The 21,339-nt window shown below is 44.8% G+C and overlaps 1 protein-coding gene across 7 annotated transcripts in view; it reads left to right on the top strand.

The window, feature by feature from the left end:
• Positions 1-21,339, top strand: part of TJP1 (tight junction protein 1) — a 247,209-nt gene that overhangs the window by 136,629 nt on the left and 89,241 nt on the right. Inside the window, exon 1 of one of the 7 annotated variants that reach the window (XM_040413856.1) lies at positions 4,685-4,900. The exons of the other annotated variants lie outside the window; for them this stretch is intronic. The gene's annotated coding sequence lies outside the window, so the exon portion shown is untranslated. Of the gene's footprint in view, positions 1-4,684; positions 4,901-21,339 lie in introns of those variants that run through there. 7 annotated transcript variants of the gene reach the window in all.

The following is a 21,339-nucleotide window of genomic DNA, read 5'->3' as shown; positions in this document are numbered from 1 at the left end:
CTGAGTGCTTCACAGCTGAAATATAGGGAGCTGTCAGATCATAAAAGTCAGAACGCTTTATGTGCTGCTTTTAATCAGCGGAGATTAAACACTACTGAGCTGTTTACAGAGCTGAACATTTTGTACCGCCATCATTTTCATCTTGTAACAGACTACCTTAGGCAGAGCATTCATATTTCTAAGGATCATAATAAAGCCTGGAAAGCATCTGCTACAGGTGGAATTACTCGTCTCCTCTCACTTATTATAATGACATTGACATCATTATTTGCAGGTAATATCGCTCTTATCAATAAATACATCAGCAAATGGCTGTCATCCGTGTGCTGTCCCGTAAATTATAGAACATGTCCTATGGACATGGACCGCATCTGTGTTTTGCGGATTCACAATTTGCTGACTGTAAAACAGATACGGTCGTGTGCAGGACGGTTTCACACATGGTGGATATGCTGCAGATTTTTGCACGGCAGATACCAGAACGCTGGATGAGTTTTTAAAGGGTTTCTACCACCAGAGTTTGCCATTTTTCGCTGACTGACACTAGTGATCTGCTAGTGTCTGCACTACCTAACAGTGCTCCTGTATCACCTTTGTCGTCCCTCCAGCCCGCCCCACTTCTCTTGATTGACAGCTAACCTCGCTCCAGCTCGAATTCCCGCGCCTGCGCTTCTGTATTCGGCGCAGGCGCAGTTACTGTCGGACCACTCCTGCGCCGAATACAGAAGCACATGGCGCAGGCGCGGGAATTCGAGCTGGAGCGAGGTTGGCTGTTAATCAAAAGGAGCGGGGCGGGCTGGAGGGACGCGGTGGGCGGCAGAAAGAGTGAGTAGACGTAGCCTCTAGGTGCTGAAAAGACGCCCCCATAGCACCTAGAGGCTCATTTACATAGCAATACAAGTATGTTTTTAAGCTTAACGGCAGCAGACAAAGGTGATACAGGAGCACTGTTAGGTAGTGCAGACACTAGCAGATCACTAGTGTCAGTCAGCGAAAAATGTCAAACTCTGGTGGTAGAAACCCTTTAAGAAATGGTATCCACACGCTGCATACAAATCACATTCGGACTCTGCAGTATGTCCATTCATGCCGTGGATTCCACCCTTTGCAATGGAGAGGATGAAACCATAGGCATTCCTGTGGCAAGAAAGGCATGTAATTCTGCCATTTATTCCACAGATTTTGCTATAAAATCTGAAGTGGATTTTTCCGCTCTACTTTAACTCCTGTGTGGATATACCCTAACAGCTTCCCTTCCTCCACAATACCAGTGTGTGCCCTGCTGTCCAGCTGAAAGTTCTTAAAGGAACACTTCTTTCTCTATTTGCATAGACATTTAGGGGGTTCTTTATAGCATAAAAAAGTCAGGCAATCTGACGCAAATGGCCTCCTGTGCAAAAATGTTGTGACTTTTATGCTTTGCGACACTCTTGCTGGATTTTAAAAAGTGGGTAGAGTCAAATCAGAAGAGGGAGGGGCCATCACAGCCTGACAAAACCTGAGAAAAAAGGCAAAAATCACCACTGAAACCTACGCCAGCTCCTGTGTGGTCTGGTGATGCGAAAAATACACTGCCTGTCCAAAACAAAAGTCGCCACCAAAATAAAGCCTTTAGCTTTGATTACAGCACGCATTCGCTGTGGCATTGTTTCGATAAGCTTCTGCAATGTCACAAGATTTATTCCATCCAGTGTTGCATTCATTTTTCACCAAGATCTTGCATTGATGATGGTAGAGTCTGACTGCTGTGCAAAGTCTTCTCCAGCACATCCCATAGATTCTCAATGTGGTTAAGGTCTGGACTCTGTGGTGGTCAATCCATGTGTGAAAATGATGTCTCATGTTCCCTGAACCACTCTTTCACAATGTGAGCCAGATGAATCCTGGCATTGTCATCTTAGAATATGCCCGTGCCATCAGGGAAGAAAAAATCCATTGATGGAATAACCTGGTCATTCAGTATGTTCAGGTAGTCAGCTGACCTCATTCTTGGAGCACAAGACCTGACCAACTGCAGCAACCCCAGATCATAGCACTGCCCCCACAGGCTTATACAGTAGGCACTAGGCATGATGGGTCCATCACTTCATCTGCCTCTCTTCTTACCCTGATGTGCCCATCAATATGGAACAGGGTAAATCTGGACTCATCAGACCACAGTCAAATCTTTATGCTCCCCAGCAAAATGAAATCTTTTTTTCTAGTTTGCCTAATTGATTAGTGGTTTTCTTATGGCTACACAGCTGTTTAGTCCCCATCCCTTGAGTTCCCTTCGCATTGTGCATGTAGAAATGCTCTTACTTTCACTATTAAACATAGCCCTGAGTTCTACTGTTGTTTTTCTTCGATTTGATTTCACCAAACGTTTAAGTGATCGCCGATCATTCAGGATTTGTTTCCCGACACATTTCTTCCTTGAATACGATGGGTCCCCACTATCCTTCCAGTTTTTAATAATGCTTTGGACAGTTTTTAACCCAATTTTAGTAGTTTCTGCAATCTCCTTAGATGTTTTCTCTGCTTGATGCATGCCAATGATTTGACCCTTCTCAAACAGACTAACATCTTTTCCACGACCACAAGATGTGTCTTTCGACATGGTTGTTTAAGAAATGAGAAGCAACTCATTGCACCAGTTGGGGTTAAATAACTTGTTGCCAGCTGAAATAAAATGGCCCATGCAGTAATTATCCAATAGGAGGCTCATAACTATTTGCTTAGTTAAATCCAGGTGGTAACTTTTTTTTTGGACAGGCAGTATATATTAAGATGCCCGCAGCTCTTAATAAATTGGTCACATTTTTCATCAGTGGCCTTTTTTTTACTAAGAGTGGAGTGTGAATCTCTCAGCCTTCAGTAAAAGACCCCCAATAAGGGGTTTTCCAGTTGCCTAAAGTTCATGGGCCATTCTTAGGATAGTACAGAACAGCTATGTACTCTGGGGAAAAGCTATAGTGAACAGTAATACCAGGCATGGCCGCTACAAAAAGTACAGAGCTGTGCATGGCAAACAGTGAAGGGGATGTGGAGCTCCTTCACACAGCTGATTGGCAAGGGTGCAAAGAGTCGGACCAACAGCAATCTAATATTGTAGGCCAAAAAGGCTGCAGCCAGATGTTTTCCTTTAAAGTCTATAGTGAAATAAAGAAAGCATTACATACATACTGGTGAAATGCGTACATGTCGTACAATGGACAAGAATAGGACATGCTGTATTTAGTGATTTTTTTGCGAGGCTGCGGAATGGACGTTTGCTGTGCCATTGAAATGAATGGTTCTGCGTCTGATCTGTAATAGATGCGGACAGAAACTACAGTTGTGTGCATGAGCCCTTAATCTGAAGAAAAACATTTGAACATGCATAGACGGTGGGAGAGATTTACTATGCAAAACGGGCCAGACTTTGCCACAAATGACATCAAAAAGATTGCTTGCATGCCATTCTCCAAAGTTAGGATTTTAGGCTAGGACTCCTGTGCTGTGTGACATAAAGGGTACAATTCCACATTGCGACATTTGTCAGACGACATCTTTTGTAATGATTGTCTATGGTGTCGCACTACGACATGCTGGGAAGGTGCTCTTATGCCTCATTCACACAGTCAGTGATTTCTGAGCCCAAACCAGTTGTGACTCTACACACAGAACAGGAGCCAATCTTTCCTTATAAGTGATCCCTGTGTAGGCGCTCAATCACTGATGTGTGAATAAAGCCTTAGGGCTCATTCTCACGAACATAAAAGCCCCATGCCAGTAATGGGATCTTTTGCAGAGTGTAGGCATTGCATCCTATCTTTTACCATATCTTGCAGATCGCGGACCTATTCAAGTCAGTGGGTCCACATCCGCAGCACAGCGCGCACGCGGCCAGTGCCCATGTATTGTGGTCTGCAGCACAGAGCCTTATATTTGTGTGAACGGGCCCTTACTGTGATAGACTTAGTGTCTACCTTTAGGACAAAAACATAAAGTAGGGCAGAAAATTGTCACTGAAATGTGTGGGAATTTGGACCGGTTCCGTTGAAATAACACTTTTTTTAGTCTTTAGAAAGCTGATTCCTCCATGTACACTTCTTGCATAGAAAATGCTCCAGACATTAGAAGTCCACTTTCACAGGAGCGATACGGATTTTGTCTGATGGTTTTGCACAGACGTTTGGTCAGTTTTGTCTGGGATTGCATTCTCTGTTTCAGATGAAGAATAACAATATACACCTCTTATCAGTGAAAAACACATTACATCCAGGTGCCTCCCGTTTTTCACACAAGCGCCCTTCTACTTCTATGGTGCATGAAAAACGCACGATTTAGAACATGCTGCGTTTTTTCCCCCCCTGAACGCAAATATGTGTGAAAAACAATTGAGCATTGAATAGGTCAGGATTCACAATGGCAGTCACAGGAGGCCTAACTGTGACACAAATTTAGACCACACCATATACTAAAAAGTTGAAGCAAAAATGTCTTTATGTTGTGGTGAATTGCGCTTTTCCACTGGTGAGCTCCCTTTGAAGGCTTGTAGGACTCCACAGATCCCGGCCCCTGCTGCACCGCCATCTCCTGCCTCACACACTGCGGGGAGGGGATGTGTGCGGGGCTCCGCCGCTGTTTCCCGCCCTGCTCCGTCCCACGTGCAGGAGGGGAGGGCTGGTGGAGAGGGAGGGGAGGTCCGCGGGCTGCTGCAGGTCACTGAGGAAACGGGCGCAGTTGTACTCAAGCTCTCGGCAGCTCACAGGATTCTCCGGGTGTAATAGACGGAGCAGCGGCCGCACGGTGTGGGTTCTTATAGGCGGGGACGGGAGCCGGCTGCCGGGAGGAATGCAGCACATAGCCCGGTCCCAGTGTCTAGACACAGCGCTGTGGTAACGCGACACGGAGGAAACCCTGCTCCCCGGCTGAGGTAAGCGGGGGCTGTCAGCCACCCAGAAAGTTCCCATGGACTTTGTATTGGACGCCTGAACCGTGTGTTATGGATGGGAGACGCGGAGGAGTGACAGGAGGACATTGTGTGGTAATATGTGCGACCTGTCCCGGTGACAGCCATGTCCTCCTCCCCGTACTGAGGTGCTGCAGCCATGGCCGGACTCTACCTCCTGTACTGTCCTCCATTTCAGGCTGTGTTCCTCACAGGGAGGATAGCCATCTTTGCTCTCTGATCACTTTTGTAGCCTGTGGAGCATCCTCAAACTTTCTACTCCATGATACAAGCTGAAGGTAGCACCCACAAAATGAGCCCTCCTCTGCTGGAAAGAGGGGGTGACATGGCTCCATCTGCTAGGGCTGGAAGTGGATCTAGTTCCTTTGACCCCCAATTGGAGGAGCTTTTTGGTGACTGATACCCTTTAAATATCCCCCCTGGGTGCAGCTGACAGCTCTTGTCACGCCCCCTGTTTATTTGTCCTTGTGTTTTGGATCTGATTGTGATTAATGCAGTTATTACTGTATTTATACCGCCATATGGTCACGTGGTATAAAATGATCGGTATTCCGCTAGTCATGATCTGAACTGTGTATGTAGTGTGACACTACACAGATGCAGCAGAGCCACAGTGTGACTAAGCGCTGTGCAGGCTGGCAGCACATGGCACTGGTCATGTATCTTGTCACGTGTCACTGAGGCATGTGGCAGAGGGATGCCTCTTGGCTGATGTCATGAATGTCTGGTGTCAGTATTTTGGTACATCTAGGTTCCCAGGAATCATCTACTTCTCGCCTAACATGGCGGCGTGGTCTAGTATGCAACATTTAGCGCCATTTTTACTAAAGTTGTGTCTCAAACAAAGTCGACCAACATCTGGTTGGCATGTTATACTGCTGGCACTACATAGATGGCATCCGTCCACTGATTTTCAAGGACCGTTGTTCTATAGGAGATTCTCTGGAAACGAATTTTCAGCCTAGCAGTGCACCTGAAATACGGATGTCTCATGGAGGGCAAAAAACGGACACGTGGAGCATACACGTTTTTTTCATGGATGAACCACTGACCATCTTGGCACGGATGTCATCACGGACACCATGAAACAGGTCTATGGTCACGTTGCCTGTAGGATTAGTAAATCTGCCCCACTGTTGCAGCTAGACAATCTTGGTCAACCACGTAAAAATCAGACCCGCGCTGCTCTCCTCCAAAAGATCCATTTTTCAGATACTTTCAGGTTTGTATTGTTTCTCCGCTGCGGTCGATCAGATCATACTATTGCCGGTGTTAATGGCTAATCGCTTCACCTACATCGCCTGTAAGAGACCTGCGTCTCCGATAGTACAACAGGATAAATCAGAGCGCTCCGGAAAGGACAAGTATCAGGCCTCGTTCACATCTCCATTTTTCTGTCTGTCAGCGCACTTACCCATTGATTTGAATGTGTCTGTTCACACATCATAATTTTTTCACTGACCCACGGTCAGTAAAAAAATACTGAAGATGCTCACTACTTTGGTCTGTGATGTGGACCAAACACGCCCATTGAAGTCTGTGGGACCGTGAAAATCACTGACACAACACGGATGGTGTCCTTTTTTCACTGATAGGAGATGCTTTTGAAGTCTTTAGCTGAGCAGCGTCCGTGGAATACGGGTGACATACGGACCAAACACTGATCCTTCAGACATCTTCACGGATGACAACACGTCAAACGGACACGGAAATGTGAACGAGACCTTAAAAGTCTGGAAATGCAGCTCGCTCTGACGCTATTAACACGTGGCTTCACAATCCTCCTTCTTCCGGAACATGTAATTTGTGGTATCGTCCACACATTTTAACTTGGCCGGACACAATGTGCTGATGCGTTTTAGAATATCCATGTAGCCATGGGCCTCAGACGTTCACTTTCTAAGCTGCATTTAAAACGTGGTTCCTCTCTGGTTGCTATTGGCAACAGGTTAATCAATGAGGCCCTTTGTGAAAGTGATGTCTGTGAAGGTTAATGGGTTTATCCAGGATTAGAAAAACATGGCTGCCTCTTTCCAAAAACAGCCCCCACCTGCCCATGGTGTTGCAGCTCAGCTCCATTAAAGTCAATGGAAGCCCTGATGCACCCCATTAGAGGTCAGTGGGAGTTTCTTTGGTGCTGTTCAGACCGGTTATTCTATGGACTTGGCAAACCTATGAAATCTGCTGTGAATCGAAGCCATATCACAGATGACTAGCTACGTGGTACTAGGCTCTCATTAAGGGTCCATTCACACGTCCGTTGTTTCTTTCCTGATCTGTTCCGTTTTTTGCTGAACAGATCTGGACCAGATCTGGACCTATTCATTTTCAATGGGTCCTGAAAAAAAACGGACAGCTCAATGTCAGATTTTTTTTCAGGACCCATTGAAAATGAATGGGTCCAGATCTGGTCCAGATCTGTTCAGCAAAAAACGGAACAGATCAGGAAAGTAACAACGGACGTGTGAATGGACCCTAAAGGGGTTATCCTCAGGGTATGTCATCAATGTAAGATCAGCGGAGGTCCGACTCCTAGCGCCCCTGCTGATGAGCTGTATGAAGAGGCCGCGTGCTTAGACCTCCTCCTAGGCCATGTCATGTTGTGTTCATCAGTCATATGGCCGAGGCGCAGCTCAGCCTCATTCAAATGAGGGGATACTGGGAGACAGACCCCCGGCACTCTTATCGATGGCCTATCCTGAGGAGAGCTCAGAGAAGCCCTTTACAGTGTCGCCAGTTTCAGAAAACATTTCACTTGTCAGATTTGCTCACCTACCTGTCTGCAATCAGTGGGGGTCTCAGCACCTGGACCCTCACTGGTCACAACTCCTGACATGTCACTGACTAAGGACAAGTATTTTCTGTGCCTGTATTATGAACAAGTGTCCCCGCCTGACTACGGGTTTATTCACCCGAAATCAGAGCCTCCTAGGATAGTTGAACAGGAGAGAGTAGTCTGTGCTACGAGCACATAGAATAGCTCTCCAGAAACCAGCATTGGGGTCCATGCACACTGCAGTGTGGTTTTCGCTGCCTTTCTGCATGCGTTACTGGCGGGATATGTTGTGGCTTTTGATGTGCATTGCCGGGCTGCACTTGTACATGCAAATAAATGGTTGCCGCCAAGCGATCGGCAGTGATCCTCATGCAGATCCCGTTGTGTACAGACGGACTTGATGTCGCGACGAGTTTGTATCAATTAGACTCTCGTCACTGCACCTTTCATGTCAATGATACAATATTGAAGGCAAAATGCTGTTACAATCAGAAAAAGTGTTTTCTTTTTTGTCTGCCCGTTGCCATGGTGACGTGCTATTACCCAGTGCAGAGATCAAGCTTAAAATAGCAACATTGTGTTATATTTGTTAATTGCTGTCAGAATTAGCAGGATGTGAGGAGGCACTTCTGGGGAGAAGTTCAGGAGCTCTTTCTGGCTGTAGACTTTATTGATGTTTGTGGCATCTGTGCAGTTTAATGTCTTAAAGCGTCTCTGTCAGCAGGATCAACCCTTTTAAATTCATATGCAAATGAGCAAGCTCAAGCACCAGGAGGCAGGGCTGAATCTTTTGAGCACTGCTATGTAACACCCCCTGTGCTCTGTACACTCCACCCTCCCCTTGATTGACAGGGCTAGACATGCTGAGGGCAGAGCTGTGTCCTAGCATCTACATATCATATACTCTACGTACTGTAGCTTCACCACACTGAGATCTGCTCAGGAAGCTAAAATACATATGACTGCTTTATTCACAGGCACAATGTATGATTATAAAGACGCCAGTCATATGTGCTAGCTTACAAGCATGGGGAAAACTTATATCTCTATGTGGTAATGTTATAGCTTGGTGGTTAAATGATTGGTTTTACATGTAGAGATCCCAGGTTTGAATCTTGGGAGAGACGTCAAGGTTTTTTTCTTCAGATATATTTTTTTTTTATTTCCCCTAAAACATAAAAAAGTCTATATCCTTATATTGAAAATGTTTTTATGCTTAAAAAGCTAATAAATATTGCTGGTTTCTTCATAATCGCATATTGTGCCTGTGGATAAACCAGTAATAGGTCTTAGGTTTCTAAGCAAAAAACAAAACACTATTCTAAAAATAGTAAGGCCTAGTAACCATACATCCCAAATAAATAGCACATCTGAATCGGAAGCCCCAAGGGCCTTTTACACAAACCAATAATTAGCTCAATTATTGGGGATGAGTGTTTGTAGAAAACTTGTTCCCGATAAGGTGCCAGCGATCATCTGATGAAAAAGCCATTCATCAAGTGATTGTGTCTTTCACTTGGCACGAAAAATCATCATTTCTGGGCGGTGACATGTCCTGTATAAGGCCTCTTGCACACGAACAGTGTGCATCCGTTCCGTGCATTGGAAAACGCAATTTGCGGTCCCCAATGCACAGGCAATGTCCGTGCGGCGGCCGGGACGGATCGAGACCCATTCAACTTGAATGGGTCCGCGATCCGTCCGCACCGCAAAAAAAATTAGAACAAGTTCTATTATTTTTGCGGTGCGGAGGCAGGGCCAGAAGCACCACGGAAGCACTCTGTAGTGCTTCTGTAGGGTTCCGATCCGTGCTTCCGTTCCGCATCTCCATGATTGCAGACCCATTCAAGTGAATGGGTCCACATCCGTGATGCTGTGTGCACGTGGGCCGATGCCCGTGTATTGCGGACCCGCTGTATGTGTTCGTGTGCAAGAGGCCTAAACATGGATCTGCTGCCCAGAAACAATGAGTCTCTATGGGGATTGCTATCACTTGTCCCCATACAGAGGAGATGTAAATGAAGCTTCAACTGAAGAAGATCAGGCAATTATCAGGAATGTTTGGTTTGTTTGCAATAACTGGTTGAAATGTCGGCATGTGTAAAAGGACCTTTAGGGGTCTCTGTCGCAGAAACACGGGAAAATGCCAGACCCCCTAACATAAACCCAGCAGAACCAATTATAGTTGCTGAGGTCTGTCTGGTGCCATTAGTTTTTCTGCCGGATCTGTTACTTTTGTTGTTTTGCTGCTGTAACTGAGCAGAACGGGAGCAACAACGCTGGTTCACCCCAGTGAAATAACTGCACTACTATGGGAATGATGTCTGGTATGCGCAGAGATGCTGTCCATCTGTCTGACCACATGTAACTGATGCTACATATCGTGCAAGCGATGTAATCATTGAAGAGACTGCAGCGCTTGCACAAGTAATGTTCCCCTCGAACAGCTGATCAGCAGGAGTTCCAAGAGTCAGACCCCCGTCAATTACATTTTACAACGCTGGATAATGTTTTTGTATTTTTTCCCCAAATAAAAGCTAAGAAATAAAAACTATCTGTGAGTAACTGCACCTATATTTCAGTAATGCTGGCTTACATTTACTATGTTTACGCTACTTTCACACTTGCGGCAGAGGATTCCGGCAGGCAGTTCCATTGCCGGATCTGTCAAAACGCATGCAAACTGATGGCATTAAATCAGGATCCGTATGACAAATGCATTGAAATGCTGGATCCGTCTCTCCGGTGTCATCCGGAAAAACGGATCCAGCATTTATTTGTTTCTCATTTTTTGCGGTCTGAGCATGCGCAGACCGCAATGCCGGGTCCTTTTTGCCGGAACACTCGTGGCCGGATCCGGCATTAATGCATGTCAATGCAAGTGTACCGGAATTTTGGACGGAGATAAAACCGTAGCACGCTGCGGTATCATCTCCGTCCTGAAAAGTCAAAAAGACTGAACTGAAGACTTCCTGAACGGATTGCTCTCCATTCAGAATGCATGGGGATAAAACTGATCAGTTATTTTCCGGTATTGAGCCCCTAGGACGGAACTCTGTGCCGGAAAAGAATAAGGCTAGTGTGAAAGTACCCTTAAAGGGGTTTTCTGGGATTTATATAGGATCTCAACATGCTGAGCACTTCTCACTAAGGCTACTTTCACATTAGCTTTTTTTGCGGATCTGCAAAAATGCTTCCGTTAAAATAATACAACCGCATGCATCCCGGATCCGGTTGTATTATGTCTTCTATAGCCATGACGGATCCGTCTTGAACACCATTGCAAGTCAATGGGGGACGGATCAGTTTGGCTCAGTTTCGTCAGGCGGACCCCAAAACGCTGCAAGCAGCATTTTGGTGTCCGCCTCCAGAGCGGAATGGAGACTGAACTGATGCTTTCTGAGCGGATCCTTTTCCATTCAGAATGCATTAGGGCAAAACTGATCCGTTTTGGACCGCTTGTGAGAACCCTGAACGGATCTCACAAACGGAAAGCCAAAACGCCAGTGTGAAAGTAGCCTTAGCTATAGCATTATCACCTAGAGAAAGATGGTTTTTCTATTCTCAGAAAGCGACCTCCTATCACTGGTGTCTTTATAGTCATATATTGTGCCTGCAAATAAAGCAGAAATGGGCTATCCTCAGGATAAGTGGTCAATATCTGATCGGGGGGATCAGACTCCCAGGACCCCTGCCTTAGGCCTCTTCCTAGGCCAGTCACATAGGCTAGGCTCAGCTCAGCCCCATCAAGTGAAATGTGATGTGCTGCTGATGATATATAGTCAATGAAATGTCTGCACTCATCAAGTCTAACTTCTAATTTGCCATTTGGTTGCGACCTCCACCTTGTACACATCAGGCGATGTCCGCTATCATTACTTCTTATAAGTTGGAGTATTTGAAAGCCAAGCTTTGGTTGCTGTGGACTACTGACACTTGCTTTAGTTTTATAAAATGTGATAAAAGCTTGAACTATACCTGATTGAGCAGGGTCATGCTGGGTCCCCTCTCCCACCCGTACCTGCAAGAAGAACAAGACCTTTTTTGGTGGTGATTAGCATTTCTTTTCTTTCCATTGACAACCGTTGACTTTGTCATTATTGGAGGTGTATTGTATAGACTTTTATAACTTTGACCTTGTTGTGGTTACTATTTGATATTGCATTATTGGGTGGTTGCCTTTAAAGCTGAGCGAATCGGGTTTGGATCGCTGTATCAGAACCCGACTCTGCTCCCTGCCCTATTAACGAAGCCAAGTTCAGGTTCGGAGTTTGATACTGTCATTTATGTGAATAAACAAAGTGTCACGTCAGACATGCGATGAGGCAAATCTCACCATATTTGCTGCAAGTTCGGAAAGACCTCGAGCCCAAACATTTCATTACTATTGGTAATGAGGTTTTCAAACGAATCGGATACAGCAATCCAAACCCGATTAGTTGTTTTGTATACATTGATAGAATTGTGCCCATGTTGTTACTATTTGATACTGTATTATTGGAGGGCGGGGCTTGTATACACTTATCTAACTTTGTCCTCGTGGTTACTATTTTATACAGCATTATTGGGGGGGGGGGGGGGGTGCTTATATACACTTATATAACTTGGTCCTAATGGTTGTTGCTATTTTGTTAATACCCATTTCCCCTGACCTTATTGGGGATCTGGGACTGAATTAACAATTTTGTGTTATTCCAGCGTTCAAGCCTTCTAACTCTGCGTTGGCTTTCTATTTTTGACAATTTTTAATAAAACTTGTATACATTTTCTGAATTTTAGTCTGCAGTCTACTGTATGTGCCTTGTTATTCCTGCCTCACTTATTGGTCCGCTTCTGATTGCTCTTTGGCAAAATAGACCTGGACATGCTGCGTCTGGGAAAATGCTGGGATTCCCGACAGAATGATGTAACCCATTAAAGTCAATGGGGATCAGAAAACAGATCTGTCACTTCTGTAACAGATCAGAGCACATAAATACCTATTGTGAATGTGAACAGAGCCCTCCTCCCTCAGACATGCGTTACTGAACCATTTTCTGTTCTTTCACTGGAAATCTGCAGATTTTTCCCTCAGTTTTGCTTCAGTTCAGTCGAGTTTTCTGTGAATGTCCAGTTACTCCAGTAACACTCAGTGGTAAACGGACAGTCCTTCACCGTGGTTCAGTTTGTTTTCACTGACCCATTGGGGCAGAGGTGTAAGGGCAGGTCTAAAGGAAAACTGGCTTAGTCCCCATAGCAACCAATCAGATTCCACATTTCACTTATCAAAGGAGCTCTGAAAAATGAAAAAAAGTGAAATCTGATTGGTTTCTATGGGCAACTAAGCCAGTTTTCTTTATACCACTTTTGATAAATCTCCCTCATTGACTTGAATGAGTCCTGTGAGAGACGGATGAAAATAGAACTTGCTGCGATTTTTCCTGAACAGACAGATGGTCAGTGAAAAACCTTGGACATAGGCCTCATGCACACGATCAATGTTTGAGTCCGTATCCGAGCCGCACCCATTCACTTCAATGTGAATGGGTCCATTCCGCGGCCCCGCTAAAAAAAATAACCTGTCCTATTCTTGTCCACGCTTTGCGGACAAGAATAGGCATTTATATTGCCGGCTTCCGTTCTGCAAATTGCGGAAGGCAACACGGGAGGCTTCCTTTTTTTTGCAGATCCGCGGTTTGCGGACCCCAAAAAACGGAACGGTCGTGTGCATGAGGCCATACTAAGGGTACTTTCACACTTGTGTTGCTGGATCAGGCAATCTGTATGCAAACGGAAACCATTTGTAGACCGATCCGGATGTGGATCCGTCTCACAAATGCATTGCAATACCGGATCCATCTCTCCGGTGTGATCCGGAAAAAAATGGATCCGGTATTTTATTTTTTAAAGGTCTGCGCATGCGCAGAATGGATCTGTCAATGCGGCAATTTTAATGCCCTCATGCACACGGCCGTAGTTTTGGCGGCTCGGATGCGGACCCTTTCACTTCAATGGGGCTGCAAAAGATGTGGACAGCACTCCGTGTGCTATCCGCACGCCCATTGCAGGCCGTCCGAAAAATGATAGAACATGTCCTATTCTTGTCTGCATTATGGACAAGGACTGTTCTATAAGGGGCCGGCTGTTCTGCAAAATGCACAGTGCACTGCACACATCTGGTATCCGTGTTTTACGAATCCGTAATTTACAGACCGCAAAAACGGCTACGACCGTGTGCATGAGCCCTTAGGCTGGGTTCACATCACACATTTTTATCTTGCGTTTAACATGTACAATATATAATGTATGTATAAAAGTTTAAACGGATGCCTCTGACTATTGTCTCACGGTGGTTCCATTGTAAAGGAACGTATATATTACTGTGTATGGAAAAGTGTAGAGTACGAAGGTTCTGAATCTTTTTATATTTTTTTATTTTTTCCTAACGTATACGTTAAAAGTAGGGCAAAAGCCTGATGTGAACCCAGCCTTAGACTGACAGACATTTTGGGACCTGTAATCGGATTCTGCCTGACGAGTGCGTCTCTTTTGTCGGCACGTTACTTTCCTAGTTTCCACTCCACCTCTTCAGTAGTAAGTTAGTTTTTGGATGACAGGGGGCTGTTTTTAGTGTGGTGTCACTGCAGGCTTGTAGTTTTAATCTTCTGCAGGAATGTGGGAGATGACCTTCATTGCTAGAACAAGTGGAAAGATGAGGGACTGAGGCAGCTTGTCAGTTCTGACATCCAAAAATGCTTGAAGAAATGCTGTATTATGTATATGGCCATGACACATCTTGCTCCGCATCCCAGGACGCTGCTTGCAGCACTTTTGTGTGCGTCATGGGAAGGCAAGGAAACGGAACGGAATGCATTCTGCTGCGCTCCGTTCCCTTCAGCTCAGTTTTGTCCCCTCTGACAATGAATGGGGACAAAACGGAAGCGTTTTCCCCCCGTTATTGAGATCCTATGACTGATCTCAATACTGGAAAGGGAAAACGCTAGTGTGAAAGTAGCCTTAGCTGCGTACAGCCAAACTCTCCTTCATGGTTCTGCACGTTTTAAGTCCACAAATAGGAGATCCTTGCATAGGGCACACAGGAAGTAATTCATTCTTGCATAGGGCACACAGGAAGTAACAGACATGTATGGGTCAGTGTGTTATACCACACACAAGTTTCATCTGGATGAGAAGATCATGTACCTGGGACACATCCGTGTCGCAGAATAAAGGCTCTGCGTGGTCAGAGAAACGGGTGCAGCGTGCATCACTTTACATTAATAACAGTAACATGAGCGGACACAAGCGCAGGCAGCTCGGGAATGGATTACTGACAGGAAATATTTGATTTGGGATCTGTTAAATGAGTTACATAACATACTTCTGCTGCATTCCTCAGGAGAGACCTATTTACATTCTGGAATAAACCTGCCCAAGGATCTGAGCATATCTCCAGCTACACGTGTGTTTAGATGGCTTCTCCTGTTGTAAATCAAGTCTCTAATGCACTGCGCCTTAATCCCTTACCATTGTAAAAGCTGAAGGTCACTGTCATGTAACGACTTCTCTGCTTTAGGGCTCATGCACACGACCGTATGTATTTTGTGATCCGCAAAAAACAAATACACAAAAAATACGGATGACATCTATGTGCATTCCGTATTTTGCGGAACGGAACAGCTGGCCCTTCATAGAACAGTACTATCCCTGTCCGTAATGCGGACAATGATAGGATATGTTTTATTTTTTTTGCGGAATGGAAATGCAGATATACGGAAAAACGGAATGCACACAGAACAACTTTGTTTGTTTTTTGTTTGTTTTTTTTGCGGACCCATTGACGTGAATGGTTCTGCCTACGGTCCGCAAAAAAAACGGAAGGGACACGGAAAGAAAATACATTAGTGTGCATGAGCCCTTAGGGCTTGTGCACACGACTGTGTCTGTTTTGTGGTCTGCAAAACACGGTTACCAGCCGAGGGCATGCCGCCATTTCATTTTCAACTCCAGCAGAAATGTCCTGTCATTGTCCACAAATCTTTTTTTGTGGAACGGACATACAGATGCGAACAGCACAGGTTTTGCTGTCGGCTTCTTTTGCGGGTCCCATTGAAATTAATGGGTCTACATCAGCAAAAAATGCGGATCAAACATATGGTTGTGTGCACGAGGCCTTAGATACAATTTTTATTTAGTCTAACCAAATTGTGAGAACAAGGGTTAACTTCATGCTCATGAGACAGCTGAGGCGCCATTGTACTGCCGGTCGAGTCGGATTATTATGACCACTTCTTAATTTCAACATCGGAAGTGCGTAGCTCATGAAGAAGGTCACGTCCCGTGAGCTGGCTTGTAGGTACGTAAGGTGTGTGATAGGCTGTCTGCACACAGCCCTCACCGCTGTCGGGGGTAAAAGGGGTGATTTATCAGAGTTTTAAAATGGCATGATTATTGGCTTTCAGACCAAGGTAGCAGCATTTCTGAAATGGCGCAGTTTGTGAACTGTTCTATGCGCTGCTGTGGTGAAAGTGTAGCGTGAGTGGACAGATGATGTGGACACTGCAGAGCACCACGAGCCATTGATGTGAGAGGTGAACATTGTCTATGAATGTGTACTAGAGAGGACAGACATGTCACAGTGGAGCTTCTCTCCACCATAATGAACCAGGGGCTAGTGAATCTTACTGCGCATGAGGCTCCAAAGCAGATGGACGGGCACTGCACCTCTGCTAATGAAGTTTCATTGGTTGGAAGAGCATGGCCAAGGCTTTACAATACTACCCTGGCCCCTAATTCCTCAGACATGAACCTAAGTGAGCACCTGTGGGACCACCTTGATCGTGGTGTTCGCTCTTTGGATCCTCCCCCACGCACCCTCCAGCAGCTGTGGGATGCACTGCAGTCAGCATGGCTCCAGATACCTGTGACAACCTACCAGGACCTTCCTGAGTCTCTCCCAGCCCATCTACCTGCTGTCCATGCTGCACACAGCAGTGTCTGTCCGTTTTTTGCAGCCTGTATGTGGGACCATTCACTTCAATGGGGCCAAAAAAATGGAAATGGCTCTGTGTGCATTCTGCTTCGTATTTGTCCGTTCCACAAAAAAATAGAACATGTCCTATTATTGTCCGCATTACGTTCTATTAGGGGCCAGCTGTTCCGTTCCACAAAATGCACAAGGATGTCGTCCGTATTTTTTGCGGATTCGTGTTCTGCAGCACCCAAAATACATACGGTGGTGTGCATGAGCCCTTACTCTGGATATTAGCTGATGGTCATAATAATGTGACTTTACTGTGTACATTGTATCAAATCTACGCTGCAACAATGATTTGATGTCTGTGGATTTCGTGGTTTGCAGTGCAGTAGGAGACCGGTCTGGGAAGATCCATAGCATATGCTCAATTCCAATTTGCTGTGCCACTACTCCTAAGTCTGCTTCACTATATATCTAGGGTAAATGTGGCCATACACCATAGACTATGTGCAGCCCTGCAGGAGCCTCCGCCATGGATTCCAGCACAATTAAACGATCTAGTGACACACCTAGCTGTAGATAGATGTTACATGAGACGGCTATTTCCCCCGTGCACGCGCTGGAAGGAAATAAACCTCGGCCTTGGTGGTGGTGTATTTCCCTTGAGAACAAATGATTGACATCTGCCGTTAAAGAGTCAGGTCACCTCACTACACATCAGATGGTCTTGTGAAACTTGGTGGGTTCGGCCCACATTTGTCTAATCCTTTTGGCTATGGTTATACCGCTGACAGAACATTTCAGGCCTCCTTTTAATTAGAATTTAGAACGTATTTGGTCTCGTGCCGCAGATCTGCGCTTCTGAAATGTGGTTAATGTAATATTGTGTAAGGTTCTCCTGGGATCTTGTCCTGTAGGTTCTCTTTCACGTTACAAGTGAGCACATCTTTCTTTGTCATTCTGGTTTGCTCAGTGATGTGTAGATGAAATATTAGGCACGCTGCCAAGAGGAATTTCAGGTGGGAAAACAAGCGGCTGAACGTTACAGACTCTGGAAATGGAATAAATGGCAGGCGTGGAAGGAGTTGGCATCATCCAGAAAGTACGTGTGGACATTATGATATACTGAATATTGTTATATTGTCTACTGCTCCAGGTCTTGACTCCTAGGAAGCTGATGGCTGCACTTAAGGGGAACCCTTCTACTATCCTGCTTCAGGTTGTTCACACTGGGCCAGTCTTCAGTGACGCGGCTAGAGTCTTTCCATTCTCATGTATCCTACACCAGGGGTGCACAGCCTTTTCTGATCTGAGGGACCATACTGTCAAACTGAAACAGTAAAACTAAAAAGGACATAATCATGTATAGCATATAAAAAACATGCGCCATAAATGTCTGACATGTGCAGGTTCCTCTTCTAGCACTCCCTCCACTTGGTAGAATGAGCGTCCCCTTCTTTCCCAATCAGAAAGGACACCTTGCGTGAGGCTCTCTCCATTTATAGATTCATTTATTTCAGTAATGCAACTTAAAGGGAACCTGTCACCGGTTTTTAACCATAAGAATCGTCCACATACCAAGATAGTTCTCCCCCACCCTAATCATAACAGGGTTTTTTTTATTTTAAACACCTCCAAGTACTTCTTTTACAGTCCACTTTAGCTTTTTTCAAGTTATGTAAATTAAATGCTTACCTCATCACTTCCCATTCCTAACCCCACCTCCCGTTGAGTGACAGAATCTAAAGATCCTACCCTCCTCCTGCGCATGTGCAGAACCAGTCTAGAATGTTTGCGAATACGAAGATATAGCACTATATTCTAGATATTCGCTCTTCATCTCACACTGATCATATAATGTATACTGTGCAGCTGTGAGACTTGGAAGAGAAGGGGTGGAGACGAGCAATCGTAGAGGGTGTGTCTTATTCGTTTGTGGGCGTGGCTGGACTCAGAACGCTGGACTCGTCTCTGAAGCATGGAGGAGACGGGACTCCTCTAAGGTGCATTTACTTATATGGTGGGAACATTTAGGTTTTTCTTTGAACTGATAGTTTGTTCAGAATTCATTTTGATATCATTATTAATGTATTTATAGAAAAGTGAGAGGATAAATAGGCTTAGTAAGTGACGACAGGTTTCACAATATTCTAATTTTATGAAAAGGTTCAATATTCTAGGCTCGAAGTGTCACACTCTAGTCATCTAATTAATCCATACCCCCTGAGCAAAGGGGACCTGAGATTGTGACTTTGGGGTTTCATAAGCTATAAGCCATAATCATCCAAATTATAACAAATAAAGGCTTGAACTATCTCGCTGTGCATGTAATGAGTCTATCTTATATGTTAGTTTCACCTTTTAAGGCCTAGTTCACACGAACGTATGGCTTTTATAGTTTATTGCGGTCCGTTTTTCACGGATCAGTTCCGTTTTTTGTTTCCGTTGTGTTTAGTTTCCTTTCTGTTTTTACGGTCCGTTTTTCCATATGCCACATACAGTATACAGTAATTACATAGAAAAAATTGGGCTGGCCATAACATTTTCAAATAGATGGTTCAGCAAAAACGGAACGGATACGGAAGACATACGGATGCATTTCCGTATGTGTTCCGTTTTTTTTGCGGACCCATTGACTTGAATGGAGCCACGAAACGTGAATTGCGGGCAATAATAGGACATGTTCTATCTTTCAACAGAACGGAAATATGGAAACGGAATGCTTAAGGAACACATTCCGTTTTTAATGCGGAACTATTGAAATGAATGGCTCCGTATACGGACCGTATACAGAACACAAAAAAACGGCCCGTACACTCGCAAAAAAAAAACGATCGTGTGAACTAGGCCTTAGTTGCATTACTGAAATAAATGAACTTTGCACGATATTCTAATTTTTCGAGTTTCACCTGTACATAGTGGACCATTAGTCTCTGTTAACCACACACAGACAATTCTATGTCCAGCTTGCTGGGGCCACACAGAATGGCATAGCGGGGAGCATGTGGCCCCTGGGACGCACTACTACTGACTGTCTCTAAGCTCCATGCTGATGAGGTATAAAGCTATGGCTCAGCACTTTGTGTCCATGCTGTCATCTGGATGCCGTTTGATGTTCCTCTTCAGCCTCTGGACAGCGCGGAGCATATATGTTTTTAGACTTGACACTCGGCCTCTCCAGTTGCTAGCGGCCCTGTCAGCTTTCATTGAGGTTGCTTTCATGATGTCTGTGTTCAGCTTGAACTGCAAAAGTAACACATTGGAAATTATGCTAAAAACTTACTGCAAATGTGACCTGTCCATCTAACAGTAAATCTTTGTGGCTGGTTTTGGCCCCTGTATCCCTGGTCGGTATAGCTGCAGAGGCATCTGCTTCCTTTCTGTACCTGGGATTCTGTGACGGTAAACCCGCACTGATGATAACAGAATTCCTGGCTGGTCACATGTACCCACCATGCCAGTGACTTGAATAATTTCCCGGAAGACTGATGAATCACTGAGAGAATCTCTGGGAGATAAAGCCTGGTAGATGACGGCGTCTGCTTGTCACTGCCCTGCTACTAAAGCCTTTATAAGGATGAAATCACTTCAGTATTGTAGAAACCGACGCTGGTTATACAAGTTCGAGGTCATCGTGTGGTTTTCGTGCAGCCTTGGATAGAATTGAAAGACTTTCCTAATCTCAAACCTTTTCTTTCCTCATTTGAATCCATTCACAAATGAGGTGACAAAGAATTGCAGCAATGTTCAAGGTGTGAATTGGGATATAGTGTGATTGTTGCAGTGGTGGAAAACTGAGGTGGCCAAATGTTACATCTGTACTTCAGTGAGATTCACTATCTCATAACTAACATCTCGCCTACACAGTGGTGATCCTGGGCAGCAATGCCCATCGCACAAGCAAACATTGCTGTGTAGTAGTACTGCATTGAACTGAAAGGCTCCAAGTTGCCACAAACCCAGAATCGCAAAACAAAAGCAGCTGAGTTATATATTTAGATATATAGAGATGAGGTACGAGTAAGGCCTCTTTCACATGACCATATAGGTTTTTCAGTGTTTTGCAGTCTGTTTTTCACGTATCTGTTGTTCCAATTTTTTATTTATGTTGTGTTTCCGTTTTTTCGGTCAGTTTTTCCGTATGGCATATACGGTAATTACATAGAAAAAAATTGGGCTGGACATAACATTTTCAATAAATGGATCCGCAAAAACGGAACGGATACGGAAGACATATGGATTCATTTCCGTATATGATATATATATCAAAAAAGAATCACAGCAACACAAGACCAAAACTGCGGGTGCAAGTCCTCTCAGCCGCAGGCTCAGACGGCTATAGATGAATATAGTATCCAAAGGATGAGGCAGCACTCCAATTAAAGTGAAAAAAGTGGATCCTTTATTCCCCTCTGTGCAACGTTTCAACCGTCTCAATGCGGTCTTTCTTAAGCTTGAGAGACCGCATTGAGACGGTTGAAACGTTGCACAGAGGGGAATAAAGGATCCACTTTTTTCACTTTAATTGGAGTGCTGCCTCATCCTTTGGATAAAATATATATATATATATATATATGTATATGTGTTATATATTCTCCAAAAAACGGAACAGCACCTCCTGAGACAAATCGCAGGTGCAAGCTACCCGGCAATAATACAGCAAACAAAAAC

This window comes from Bufo bufo, chromosome 1 (genome assembly GCF_905171765.1).
Source record: "Bufo bufo chromosome 1, aBufBuf1.1, whole genome shotgun sequence".
Taxonomy (NCBI): Eukaryota; Metazoa; Chordata; class Amphibia; order Anura; family Bufonidae; genus Bufo; species Bufo bufo.
The sequence above is the reverse complement of the archived record's forward strand: the minus strand, read 5'-3'. Positions and strand labels throughout refer to the sequence as shown.